A 12,506-nucleotide genomic window follows, 5' to 3' on the forward strand; every position below is an offset into this window, starting at 1 on the left:
AATTGTGCACTGAAAACTGAAATGCTCTGCACAGATAGTGAAGGTAACTGTTGCAGTAGGGACCTCCCATGAGACCAGTTATAGTTGAGTCTGATACAGCACCATGTCTGTGAGGGGAGGGAGGTCTTCTTTATATAAAAGGGATTTAGGTAATATATTAAGAAAGCTATATTTCCTTGTTCTGTTATTTGGTTTAAATAACTTGTTTCTTTCAATGGTAACTTGTTTATTGTCAGTACCAAGAGTGGCTTGAGCTAACCTAGGACAAGGCTGATCAGGCCATGGAACTACATCCAGATAGTGAAGAGGGAAGGTGAGCCTGGTTTGAAGAAGAGAGTTGAGTGCTAGAGGATGTTTCAGTGTAAATAGAGAAGGTTGAAAGTTGAACCCAAGTTTGAGGAAGAGACAGGAATTATGTAGGGAGCAAGAAAGGGAAGTCATCATCAGGGTTTATGTCAAGGTGAGTAACATATTATGAAGTCTGTCTGCTCAAGGAGGCTAGAAATATTTCCCAGTGTCTGCTGAGGTCTGTCCACTCATCAGAAAAACTAGGGACCTTCTTCACTGACTTATTTTTCTTAGATATATGTGCTTTACATAAATTTTTTTTTAAGAGAGAGTGAGAGAGGAGAGAGAGAGAGAGAGAGAGAGAGAGAGAGAGAGAGAGAGAGAGAGAATTTTTAATATTTATTTCTTAGTTCTCGGCGGACACAACATCTTTGTTGGTATGTGGTGCTGAGGATCGAACCCGGGCCGCACGCATGCCAGGCGAGCGCGCTACCGCTTGAGCCACATCCCCAGCCCAACATAAAATTTTTAGAAACCTCAAAGTTTTAAAAAGAGAAAGTTAATTTGAACAAGTTTCCATGTGATTCTAATGGGCAGCCTGAACATATAACTATTGAAGGAAAACAGAATTTCTCTAAGCAGGCCACTATCCAGAGTTAGATGTGTCCACTTCACAAGTGTAAGCTGATGTGTGGAAGTTTGGATTGTGGTGCTTAGAATAATATTGAAAGGGGCATTTCTGATCAGCAACCCTCCTATCATCTTACTCAATGGTGATTGACATTTTCCAAAGGAATCAGCAAAGGGTTTTGGGTTGAGTACAAAGTTTAGGGGACAAGGACTACTGATGTATGGAGTGAAGGGGTTGCTCCCAGATAATGGGAGGGCTAATTTCCAATGCTGTCTTAATTGGAACCCAAACATGTAAGCAAAAGCAGTTGGATGGAATGGACCCATTTTTTTTCAAACATATCCTTTACTCAACACCATAGTGAGACAGCTTTTTAAACTCTCCTTTTCCCCCCCAATCCAACAGTGTATGTATACTTCATTTTATTTGCAAGGAGGTATGAAAACTGCTGAATTTGGAAGATGAAGCTGGCAGTGTTTGCCATGTCAGATAAACAGAACTGAACTCTCAGCCTCCAGGGCAGACTGAAAGGGCTCTGAGTCAAGGTGAGAAGATGTTTTTTTTTTTTCTTGTAGCCCTTTCTCATGGTCCAACTGAGTGCTGAGCCAATGCCCTCAGGAGGTGTGATAGTAAGATTTCCATAACTATGATGAAATACATGAGAAAAATAACCTCAAAACAAGAAATACTTATTTTATCTCATAGTTCAGAGTTTTCAATCCATAGTCACTTGGCCCAATGTGACTTAGTCACTTGGCCCAATGGCTTAGACTTCCAGTGAGGTAGACCATTTTGATGGGGAGTATGTGGTGGAACAAAGATGCTTACCTCCTGGTGTCCAGGAAGCAGAGAGAAGAAGGAACAGGGAAGAGAACCAGGGATAAAATAACAAAATGTATTTTTCCTTATAGCTCTAATGACCTTTTTCTTCCAACTGGGCTGTATCTCCTAAAGTTTCCACCACCACCTTCCAATAAAATGTAGTTATAAATCCATCTGAATCCTCATAATCCATTTATGAGGTCAGAGACCTCATGATCCAGTCACCCGCCAAAGGTCTCACCTCTGAATACTTGTACTGGAACCAAGCCGTTTGCATGTGAGCTTTTGGGGGATTTAAGATCCAAACCATAATGTTCTTCCCTCAGCCCCCAAAAGGCTGATGTCTATTTCACAATGCAAAATGCATTCAGTCCATTTCTCAGAGTTCCTATAGTCTAGTTCCAACATTGTTCCTAAGGTTTAAGTTCAAAGTCTTCTTTGAGATTCAAGGCAAACTCTTAGCTGTGAGCCTTGCTAAAAAAAAAAAAAAAAAAAAAAAAAAAAAAAAAAAAAAAAAAAAAAAAAGTCACAAGGTAGAATGATACAGTAAAAACATTCCATTACAAAAGGAATAATAGCAAGCCAACCATTAAATCTTGCGGTACGGGTTCTGTGCCTGGGATTGAGGTCTCTGATAAAACTTCGTGATTGTGGCATGCTTGGTGGCTAGAAAGTTTCTGTGCAAAAGCACAGAATGCCTGGCTGCTAGGAATTTTCTGTATGCAGAATGTCTGGCTGCTGGGAAACTTCTGTGTAAAGACATGGGATGCCTGACTGCTGTAGTGATGTCCTTCACAAGGAAGCTCTATCATCTAAGGCACACAGCTCCTGGGAATACAGGGACTCTTCTTAGAAAACCACAATGTTTCACTAAACCTAAATCTGTCAACATAACAGTAACTATATTATACAATGGACTTTCTTAAGAGCTGCACAAAGCTCCTAACATCCTTTATTGTAACTGTAAAATGCAACTACAAAATAAGCCACCTTCCTGATACTCTAAACAATAATGTAGTTATGGTCCTAATGATCTACTGGTAGAAATAAACATGGCCGCTTGGACAAGGAGTCATTTCTTTTCCTGCCTCTGCATCTTGTCTCTGTGTCTCCATTATTATTATTCCTCACATCTTCCACCAACCAAAACTAAAGTAAAAGGGTAGGAAAATGGAGCTGACCCTCTTTTGTAGTGAGACCTTCCATGCCTTGTTCTCTTGGCTTCTGAAAGGCATAGTTCAAGTGTGTTCATACAATACTGGACACAAATGAACTGCCTTCTTGTGTATACTTCAAACATAGTAATTACCACACTCTACTGTGATTAGTTTTTAGTAAATCTTTCCTTATCAGGAGACTGTAACCTCCCTCAAGACAAAGTCTTATCTTGTTCAACATGTAACCCATGTAGTATCTGGTGAATGACCTGCAAATATATAGTAGATAAAGTTTTCAGTACAAAAGTTATTAAAATATATTTTTTCAGTCCAAGATTCTTTTTATTAGAATTTGGGTTTCACTTACCACCAACAAATTTTTATTTTCCTGACTGGTTCTAATAGTCTGTGACTAAATAAAATGCTAGTTAGACAATAAGAAAGAAGAAAAACTTTTTACAGTTTGACCTCACTCTGATGTTTTATTTCTTTTTCAAAACATTTCCACCAATTCTATGTGGGCTTTCTCACAAAATGTAAGTCATCTCTCAAGGAGTACAATGAAATCTTTGAAAGTCATCTCCAGCTTCCAAAGTCTAATAAAAATTGCAGTTCTGAACTGACATTTACTAATACAAAGTTAGAATTAATATAAATTAATTAATTAATATAAATTAATATTAATTTTATTTGTCATAATTAGATTTAAGCATTCAATAATTAGAGGATTGGTTGAGCAAGTTCTTTTATAACTTTAAAAACATCATCTTGATCTATCATTTTTTTCCATTTTTTAATGAGACTTATAGCATACTATTTGGAACTGTCCCCACAATTTTCATACCTGAAAAAGAGGGCCTATGTCCACATCAAAACCAAGATCAGCAAATCCTATAGCAATAATTTTGCTCCTCTGTTATGACCATATTGTCCCATTTTTGCTACAAGACGACAAGGTCTGCGACCTTCCTGTTCCATGAATTTACTAATTCTAAGGAACATTTTAGAAGACAACAACAGTTAAGTATAATCTCCCAAGGTGGGATATAAAAACTTCAATTTATTCACAGTAAATGTTCATAAACCCTTAATCTGTTCACTTGCATTTTCTTAATGTTTTATTTTACATTGAGATGGGCATTAAAACCTGAATATATTTATTATCTCCTCCTTAGAGGAAAGTGAAAGATGGCCTAGCCTCTAAGCTCACTACCCAGAGAATATCACAGTGAAGCAAAATGGAAAAATGTCAACTTTCACTTCTTGAGCAGAAATAGTTATATATACACTAACAAGTAACCTTCAGATTCCTTTACAGAATATGTGAACCACTAGTTGTTTTAAATTTTCTCTATCTCACATACCTTTCAAAAGTGTGAACACTGTCAAGATGACTGCAATGTAATTACTTATAATAATGTTTCATCAAAATGATTGCTTGGGCAACATGACAAATTTACACCAAACATGAAAAAAACCATTACATTTGTTTTGTTGAAAGTAAAATATTTTCCTTTTGGTGACTTTAATACTGGTTGTTTTGATACATATTATTTAAAAATTAACACAAAGTTATTAGTGGGACATTTGTTACAAGGTCATTAAGAGCACCAATGATCAAAAATCCAATTTTTATACTTGTGTAATATAATCACATTATTCTACATTTATATATCATCCTCTGCCAGTGTTACTTCTTGTCAGTTCAGGGAAGACTGATGTTAATTTATGCATAGATATTAACCAGATGTTTACTTTCATACTGAAAAATCAAGATTTTATTATTTTATTCTAGCAATTGAACAATGTAAATAAACTTAAGAAAACATGCAAAAGTCTACCACAGTAAATAAACCGAAAGGTAAATACCTGGAGGATATGAAGTAATATTAGTGCTAGTGACACAAATATCCATGGATCAGATATAGTAAATATAATTTTCAGAGAATGAATGCTAGACTACACTACTAGAGTACCATGTTATTATTTGTTTTTCATTTCCTTTGTTCTTCATTTATGCTATCTTCCCCTCCAAGTCTTAGCCCAACAATATTAATTAAAGGTTTTTCAAAATCATGGTGTATATCTCTTTTCTTTATACAACTTCATCTCACCTAATTCCTTTTATATAATCTACATGAAATTATGGTTTACTTTCAAGAACTTTGCACTTTATTCTGTCTTACTGATTTTTTTGACCATGGAAGTTGAAAAATATCCATTTCTTTCAGCATAATCTCTAACCACAAAATAATAAAATGAATAGAATCTTTATGGAGATTATCAGTGTCTCCTCAAAAAAAAAATAAAAGTCAAGATTAGGAGTTATGTCTAATCAGAAACACTATGTCTCACATTAAAATCTCACCCTAATTATAGTCTTTATAGAATTTATTGCTCTCTTCTACATTACTAAACCCTTCATACTGGTGGATGGGCTAGGGCATGAAAACATACATGGTAGGATATGGTCCATGTGTGAATGGCCTCACTCCTGGGAGTTCCAGGTAAGTCCTTAGTATCCTCTACGCAAGGGCTTTATAGAGATACCTTCCAGGTTGTGCCATTAAGTCTTCTGCGGATTTGCCTTTAAACTGCTTTTTGGCCAAGATAGCTCATTCTGGGTGAAGGGGGTGTTGCTGTGTAGACATCATAGTCATATGAGCTGGGAGAGAGATGAGTTTTTTTTTTTAACTACTACAGGTAATGGGGTGAAAGTGAAAAAAGATGTTTCTTTGCCCTCAACATAATGGAGCATGGAAATATTCAATAGGCATAAGAACTGACCCTGAAAAATAAACAACAGTGTGTATACATTTAGCATATAGAGGAAAAACAGGAGCTACTGGTGAGAAAGAAATAAGAAGTGGGTACAGTGGCTGGTGCCTGTAGTCCTACTACTCAGGAAGCTGAGGCAGGAGGAGCCTGTGTCCAGGACTTTGAGAGCAGACTATGCAACATTTCAAGATCTCATCTCAAAAATGAAAGAAAAAGAAAAGGTATAAAGGTATATTACTGTGATTTTATATTTTCCCCCTTCCTGCTTTCTATATATGATATAACATTGGTCCCTCTTCTTCACAATTGCTATTGTTCTAGCTACAGTCTTCTGCCTCCTCAGCCCCTTAATTGGTTTTAATGCCCAGACCTAGCACCATCTAATCCATTTACACAGTGAACTCAGAGCAAATCTGTTAAACTCCCCACAGTTTTTTTCCCCAAAGGTTCTGCATCATATGGAGGATATAGTATACCCTCTTAATTATGTTTTTCATTTAAAAAGGATTTATTTAATATTTAGTGTATGAAAGGCATTACTGTAGCTGGTGGAGAAAAAAAGTGGTAAGAAGACAAACAGGCATCCATGACCTTCATAAGCCAGTCTCTCCTTACCTGTCAAATTCACATCAACCTTTGTCCTCAACACATTCTATGTTCTTGAAATACTGGATTACCTAAAGTTCACTGCACTGCCAAAGATTATGAATTTGCTCTTACTTTCTTTCAGCCTAGAATGTTCTAGTATTTTTTGGCTAATTCAGCTAAGGCATTATCTGCAATATGCAGTTTCTATGTGTCAGACACACAGAAGGCTCTAAGGACTTCACAGAGAGAAGGAACTTTAATCCTAAAAATAACACCAAGAGGTAGATAGTAATATTATCCTCATATTATAGATTTGAATGTATATAGCCTACTTTCAAAGATCTTCCTTTCAACTAAAATGTTTACAGACTCCCTGAACCTAGGAATTGAAATAAACAGCCTCATCAGTGATCCACCTCTTCTAGTTTATAAACTGCTCCAACATTAGCTCTGTATATTCCTAATAATTAGCACTGTCTTAGATTGAGCCCAATTTCATCACTTTACAGATGTGTAAATGGAGGTTCAGAGAAATGAAGAAATAAAGTGACTTGATTAAAATCCCACATAAGAAAACAGTAAATTCTTTACCTGAATTACTAAATATATATTCAACCTTAATATATAGAGCTTATCATTTTAAAATATTTTATATGTAAATTTCATTAATATATTTATCACATCATGTTGTTTTATTATAAATAAATTCATAAGATAAGTGAGTTTAAAAGTTCTATTCTCTATACAATTTCTTACTTTTCAATTTACAATGGGGTCTTAAAAATAAGAAACAAATCCCTGGTGGAAGTATTAACTGTAAGTAAATGACAGAATTTTATGTAGTTATTTAAATATATTTAAGAAATGTCAGAAGTCACAAGAGTAGTTATTTATGGTAGCTAGTACAGAATGGGAGTTAGAGGCAACCCTTTAAGGTGATAGTCTTAATCCAAATGCCAATTACATAGTTTATTACTGTTGTGAAAAATACATCAAACTTTGCAACTATGATGTATGTGCTTTCTGTAAGTATATAAACATAAATAAAAAGTTAAAACGAGGTTATACCTAGTTTCTTTTGAAAAAAAAAAAGGAGACAGGCTCAGAAATCATTAGATAAAAGAACTAGGGCATATCCTTGTATATGCAATACACTCAAATAGGTAAAAAGTCCTTAGAACAAAGTCTAAACAGAAGTACAATAAAAATCAACTCCCATAAGTTTTAAAAGTATTATGATTTTATTCTCTTAAACCTTGGGTTCTTGTCATCCATCTTTTTCCAAGCTACCCAGTATTTACTACCTTAAAATGTTAAGAAGAAAAACAAAGAAGCTACAACGGAATCATTTCTGTAGCAATAATATAAAAGGTAAGTTGATAACTAAAATTTGAGACTAAATTAATGAGTTAAATTTTACACAAAATACTCTGAACCCTTCCTCAACCTGAACAAATGACAAAAGAGAGCCCTGTATAACAGGGACTCCTAAAAATTAAATGGCAAATCATGAAATTTTGAAACAGTGGTTTTTAAAACAAGAACACAATCACTCTTGATGACAATAGGATGTCTGGATTTTCTTCAAAGATTTGTCAGGAAAGGCTTCAAGCATTCAGAGAAGCAACATGCAAAACAAATATGTTATGATGATTAGAACAGGTTAAATACTAGTGATAAATTACACCCCCTTGTGGTAGAGATTTTCTCAGAGCACAGAAAAGATAACATGCTAGTCATCTGTATCAATGTGAACTTGTCAGCTCAGTTGCAACATTGTTGCTACTTTGTAGTACAGAAATAGAATGCCTAACCAGAAATATGTATTATCTCAGAGGGGAAACAAAAGTTTATAAGGCTATGCGTGCCCCCTGTAGATTAGGTACACAGCCTTTGGATGATAACCCACTGAGCCAGTGCTGGCATTAAACACTTTTGCTTCCTGCTAGTAGCCCTGGTGTCTCGTGTCTCTATCCGAGGATCTCACAACATTTCTTGGGGGATCATGTCCAGGATTCAGAGAGAGTGATTTTTGCCTTCCTTGTGGTCATGGTGTGGGCTCTAGGACTTTGGATGAGGTGTCTTGGCCTGATGCCAACAGTCTGATCAATCTGTATGAGACAAGCCATCATCGTGGCCTAGGGTAAGAATCCTGGGAACACAAGGGAACCTGGTAGGACCCAGGAACCAGTGCAGGGAACAATGCCCATGGGATAGGTAGGAACTTGGCTCAAGAGGGATACCTGCCCTCAAGTGGTAGAAGGGGTGACTGATCACCTCACAGGGTTGCTGGTTATAGTCTTGATAACATGAGACAAAACTGCAACTCTAAGATATTGGGCCAGTGATTCTGTGAATGGTGACTGAATGAGATGGACTGAGCCCAAAGCAAGTGTGGAGTCCTGATCCGCAGTTCTGTGCTGATACTTAAGCAGTTTCAGGCATGCCATGTTCTCTGCAAGGTCTACAGGTCTGGTCCAGGTGGAGGGTTTATACTGATTTGCCAATGCTAAGAGGCCTCTGAAATATCTTCAGCTGGAGACTGGACAAAGCATTGCTCACTGCCTCCTTCCCTTTTTGTGTGTGATTGTCATCTTTTAGGGGGAGGAAATGGCTGGTAAACAAAGTAAGCTCACCCCCTAGAGTGTATGGTAAAGAGGCCCATTCTATCTGGGGATTCCAGGCCTTGTGTCTCAGTGTATCCCCTGCCGCCACCTACATCACCTGCACCTGCAATCGAATCCCCACAAGAGGGCGCTTGGACCCCAGAAACTGTTCCTTGCAGGACGCTACCAGAGATGCCCCTGCTGTAGCCATCCTGGAGCCACCTGTTTTAACACTCCCCCACATCCCCCATACTCGGGCCAGGAACACCAGGAGAATTTTACTAGCAGCCCCCTTCCTAAAGACACCAGGGTGCCCTACAGATGCCAGGAGAGAAACCCAAGGGCCCATCTGCTATAACCAAGATGTCCAAGTGCAAGAACCACAATGCACCTTCATGTATCAGCCTTTACTAACACTGGTCTTCTAAATTAGAAAAATTACAACCCGTTTTCATATCAGGTTATGATAGATTTAATGCATTCCATCATTCAGATCCACAAGTCCACATGCACTGCTTGTTGCAAGTTTCTCCTAACTTTGTTTAACACCCAAGAATGCTGCTGAATCAACCAGGCTGCATTAAAATGGCTAGAGGAGCAAGCTCCAGAAGAAACAGATAATGTCCAGGCTTACACCCAGGGCCAATTCCTGGAGAATGACACTCCACTGGGACCTCAGTACTGGCTGGGGATTCCAGATGCTTCAGCATTACCAAGAGGCCCTTCTAGGTGGTATGTACAAAGGAGGGAAGATAGCCATGAACATGAGCAAGACCTCAGAAGTGATCTAGGGACCTCAAGAGAGCCCAAGGCAATTGTATGAGAGGCTATGTGAGGCATTCCATCTTTATACCTCCTTTGACCCCAAAGCAACTGAGAATCAAAGGATGATTAATGCAGCCTTTGTTGGGTGGGCCCAGAAAGATATCAGATACAAATTATAGAAGTTAGAAGACTGCTGGGATGAAAGTCAGGTAATTGCTAGAGGTTTCAATGAAAATATTTATCAATTTGGACCAAGAGGCCCAATGAGAGGCTGACCAAAAAATGAAGAATAAGGTAGAATAAATTGCGGCCAATTTATTCTAGTAGTGTCCTAATAGAACAACTAGGACACTCTCTGAGAAATGCCCCATTGGTACACAGCCAAAGCCAAAATAGAATTCAGCAAGATGGACCACCTCACCCAGAGATGAGACTGGAATAAAACCGGTGCGCTCATTGCTGTTGGAAAGGTCACTAGAAAAATGAGTGCCCCGATGGTTGGGAAGTTATTGCCTGATCCCAAGATGAAGGATATTACAACATCCACGATGACTATATGAAGCACCCGAGGATGATTTTGTTGTATTGACCACCATGGGAAACTGGAAGGTAGACAGACTGGGCTCCATTTTGTTAGGCCCCCAGAATCTTATGGTCTGAATGACTTTGGGCACCTGATCTATGGACTTCATTGTTGACACCAGCGTAGAATATTCCATGGTGACTCAACCTATGGGTCCCCTCTCACAGAGACAAGCCTCTATTGTGGGGGCCACAGGTAATCAAGCTTGCCTCCCCTTCTTACTGCCTTAACAGTGCAATTTAGGTGATCATGAAATTGTTTATAAATTCTTGCACCTCCCTGACTGTCCAGTGGCTCTGATGGTTGAAACCTGTTGGGAAAACTGCAGGCCCAAATAACTTTCAACTCTCATGGCTAACCTGCCCTGACCCTAGGCCTCCAGAGATCAAAATCCCTACTCTTGCAGTTCCCCAAGGAGAAGACTGGCACCTCTACAGTCCCTTAGAAAGACCACAATAGGGACAATATGCCTGGGGTGTGGGCTGGATAATCCTCCTAGGTTGGCTTGAAACATATCCCCTGTAGTAATAGAATTAAAACCAGAAGCTGAGCCATCCCATCAAACACAATATTTCATTCATCACAAGGTGCAAATTGGAATCCAAAGATGCCTAGAGAGACTTCTAAAGTATGGAATTTTTTGACTCTGCAAGTCCTGGAACACATCTCTCCTGCCAGTCCAAAAGCCAGGAACAGATGACTATCAGCCAGTTCAAGTTTTGTGAGAAGTAAACCAGGCTACTGTCACCCTACACCCATTTGTCCCTCATCCTTATTCTCTCTTGGGTCTTTTCTCCACAAAAGCTGCTTTTTTTTTTTTTTTTTACATGTCTGGACTGTTAAACCATGACACAAAGAAAAGACCACTGACTCCAATTTTAAATCAAATTAAAGCAAGCTTATATTGTGTACAGAAGAGAGCTGGCCAGTGACTGCCTCATTCCAAAATGTAGGGCCTGAGGACAGCAGCTATTCTCCAGGAAGAAAGGTTTTTATAGCACAAAAAGTTACAAAGGGGGATGTCTTAAGAACTTACAGCTAACAGGGTTCTGGAAAGCATAATACAAAGGCAGATGGCAGATTAATGATCTACATTAACATGCTTAACATTTCAAAGTAGGGAGTAAATTGAGATTCCAACATCAGAATTCATAACGTGTCACTGAGGGTTTAGGGAGGATTGTAATCTGGTCAGGGAGAGCCAGACTGGGTAAGTTCAGAGCACCAGCAGGAATTCCAAACAAGTTTCACAGTATGGTCAGGCCAAATAGAAATCTTAGTATTTTATAGTAAAACAGAAATGAACTTTTCATGATTTTGTGACAATATGGCTCCCAATCTTAAGATGAAATTAGTTCATCAGGACTTCAAGGATGCTTTCTTCTGAATCTTCCTGGTCTCTCAGAGTCAACAAATCTTTGCCTTCTAGTGGGAAAATCCTGAGGATGGAGACAAGGCCCAGTTGACTTGAACTAGACTGCCTCAGGATTTAAAATTCTTCAACCATTTTTGGCACAGTGTTACCCTCTGATTTAAGAGCCTTTCCAGAAGACCAGCATAGCTGCACACCTCCAGAATGTTGATGACCTGCTGCTTGCCAGGCAGACACAGGAGGATTGTATAGAAGAAACATGATTACTCCTTACCCTCCTATGGAAGCTGCCTACAAGCATTCAAAACAAACAAACAAACAAAAAGGCCCAAATATGTCAAGAAAGGGTCAAATACCAAATACCTTGGCTTTCAACTACTGCAAGGGTAGCATCAACTCTGCCCAGAAAGAAAACAAGCTATCTGCTCAATCCTGGTTCTGACAACCAGGAGTCAAATTTCAGTGTTCTGTGGGACTGCAGGTTTCTTTAAAATATGAATACTTGACTTCTCTATTTTAGCAAAATCCTCTTATGAGGCCACAAAGGGTGTGTGTTGCAGGGGGCTGATGAGAGCACAATAAAGGGGAGATGTAGGCACAACAAAGGAAATTAAGCAGGTCCTCACTAACATGCCTGGCTTGGGACTCCCAGACTTGTCCAAGCCTTTCTTCCTATACATACACGAGCACCTCTCCAAACAGCTTGACTCTGTTGCCCAAGGCTGGCCATCCTGCCTACGGGCACTTGCAGCTATATCCCGCTTAGTTTCAGAGGCTGACAAACTAACTATGGGACAAAAATTAACAGTCTGGATGACACATTCAGTAGTAACATTAATGGAGTATAAGGAGCAATATTGGCTGACTAACACCAAGATGGTCAAATATCAAGGGAAGCTATGCAAAAATCCATGCA

This window comes from Urocitellus parryii, chromosome 8 (genome assembly GCF_045843805.1).
Source record: "Urocitellus parryii isolate mUroPar1 chromosome 8, mUroPar1.hap1, whole genome shotgun sequence".
NCBI lineage: Eukaryota > Metazoa > Chordata > Mammalia > Rodentia > Sciuridae > Urocitellus > Urocitellus parryii.